This window comes from Monopterus albus, unplaced genomic scaffold, assembly GCF_001952655.1.
Source record: "Monopterus albus unplaced genomic scaffold, M_albus_1.0 scaffold335.1, whole genome shotgun sequence".
In the NCBI taxonomy this organism is placed as follows: domain Eukaryota; kingdom Metazoa; phylum Chordata; class Actinopteri; order Synbranchiformes; family Synbranchidae; genus Monopterus; species Monopterus albus.
The window spans coordinates 619,804-622,344 of NW_018128215.1; the positions used below are offsets into that span (position 1 = coordinate 619,804).

A 2,541-nucleotide genomic window follows, 5' to 3' on the forward strand; every position below is an offset into this window, starting at 1 on the left:
CAGCACTGCAGATATTTTCAGAATATGTTCATTATGGCCCCATTTGCACTTGTCATTTCAAGGGTAATAGTCCATCATATACACTGATCAACCATAACATTGTGACCACTGACAAGGGAATAACACTGAATTCTTGTTACACTGGCACCTGTCAGTGTGTGGGGTATATTAGGCAGCAAGTGAACATTCAGTCCTCAAAGTTGATGTGTTGGAAGTAGGAAAAACAAACAAGCGTCAGGATCTGAGTGACTTTGACAAAAGCCAACTGTGATGGCTGACGACTGGGTCAGAGCGTCTCCCAGACTGCAGGTCCTGTTGGGTGTTCATGGTCTGCAGTGGTTAGTAGCAACCAACAGTGTCTAAGGAAGGACAAGCAGTGAACCGGTGACAGAGTTGTGGTTGCCCAAGGCTCAGTGATGAAACGGTCGAAAATGAGAAATACTGCACACTGGTCTCTATGAAGAGAAACATTCAGCAGCTATAGTGGTGATATCACACCTATAGCGCGGAGGCTGTTAGATTTGTCTGAAAAATGAGCTCTAACTTGTCCTCACGACCACAGTTTTCACTCCATTTATATCAGTTTTTCACTGAATGGTCAAACAATTCATGCTCCTCCTAACAGTAAAACTATGGAGCCAAATAGATTGACACAAGATGCACCAACCAACTGCTGCATTGGCACCTATATACACAGTATTAGGCAGGTGGTCGTAATGTTATGGCTGATCAGTGTACATCCAGATGCAATTTAATGCTCTTTGTTTACACTTAGCCACATATATGCATCCCTATGGATTTCCCGTCACGTCACTGCCATATCCATACAAATCATTAAGTGGGTGAACCAGTCAGGAATCACATACTGTACTGTAAGTTCTTGGTCTGCCATCTGTATGGCCATAAATGCTGAAATTGCTGAAGCTACCTTTCTCCCTATCTCAAGGGACAGGGAGAGTGATGTTAACTTTAGCATAACTTTAACTTTTGTTGTCACAGGGGACCGACAGTGGTTACATTCACAGAGCACTTGCTAAAGTAGTTACACAAGGGTGTAAAGATTATGTATGAAGAGACGGATGCATTTACACCTTTTAAACATCTGGCAAGATGAGATATGTTGATTAAAAAACATAATCCAAGGCATTATGTCTCCTACAGAACATATTTGTTAATTTAATGTACTTCTGAGGAGGCAAGTTTGTAATAAAGCTGTTTGCTACTGCACCTTTGTTGAGTAAGGCACTAATAATTACTTCATTCGCACTGGATCAAAAGCTTTGTTTAAGAGAAAAAGCCCCAAACAAAGACATTAGGGGGCCCAGATAGCAAACAGCGTGTTACTGTAATATTGCATGGTGCCAAAATGGCTCAATAAGTGCAGGAAATGAAAACAGAGGACAAAAACAAACCTCAGAGTCTGATGGGCTAAAGTGCGTCAACATGTCGACATTTAAGGAAAACTGTCTCAGCTTTTTAATCATCCATTTTGTGCGACTTGATGGCCTAACTGGCTGGTGAGTCAGGCTGTCTTTTAATGATATTTTGAAAAGAGAGACTTCCTACTCTGTGGTGCATTGGTCCAGTATAACACAAGATCCACAGACCCTGTATTTTGTAAAGAAAAAAAGGGGGAGTGAGAAAGCTGGTGGTGGGAAAAACTGACACTGTAAAAAAGGACTGACATTATAAATATGGGATTTTTGTATTAATGATTTCTTTTGACCGTGTTGGCTCAAAACCATGGTTCAAAACATTGTCAGGAGTGAAAAGGAGCATGCACGGCAGCTAGTTTGAGTATAAAGACGGGGCCATTACTGGGCTATAATAAAACTTTTTTTTTATTTGACATGATGAAAAAAAATGCCCCAAACTTGAAGCCTGATGAGCTGAAATTTTTGCTCCAACTTTCTGAAGTTCCTCTGTAGTCTGACATCACACAACAGACTTGGTATATTGGAGAAAAGAGAGGAGAGAGTGGTAAAGATGGAATGAAGGAGCGATGGGAGAGTTGGAGAATTAGAAACAAGGGCAATGAGAGCGATAAGACTTCAACACTCGAAAGTGAAGTGATACAGAGACAGAATTAAAAATGGGAAGGGGAGAGATGGATACAGGGCCAACATTGTGCAACAGACAATTTGGAGAACAGAGAGAGGTGAGAGAATGAGGGAGAGAGGTGAGGAAAGACAAGTCGAGAGATCAACAAGTCTTTACTCCAGTTGGAGCTTCAATCACAGAAGAGAGGAGGGAGATAGAAAGTAAGGCTCTTCTCTGTAATAACACTTAAAGGCCAACCTCTACTTTTTAGAGAACTGAGAGTATTGAAGCAGGAGGAGGGGGAAAGGGAGAAAATAGGGGGAGGGGGTGCAAGGAAAAGCAACCACCCACTGCAGTGTTGCAACATGCACAGCAGATGTTGTACTTTGGAAAGCAGCGAGCTGAGAGACAGACAGTGGAGAGGAGGCTGATGAGGGCTCAGAATTCCACCCTTCGACCATGTCTTCTCTTCAAAGTGCAGCAGGTGGAGAGAGAAAGAAG

At 42.2% G+C, this 2,541-nt stretch overlaps 1 protein-coding gene across 3 annotated transcripts in view; it reads left to right on the forward strand.

Moving 5' to 3' along the window:
- The window catches only part of cadm3 (cell adhesion molecule 3), an 84,049-nt gene that overhangs the window by 36,163 nt on the left and 45,345 nt on the right, over positions 1-2,541 (forward strand). The gene's annotated exons all lie outside the window — the stretch shown is intronic.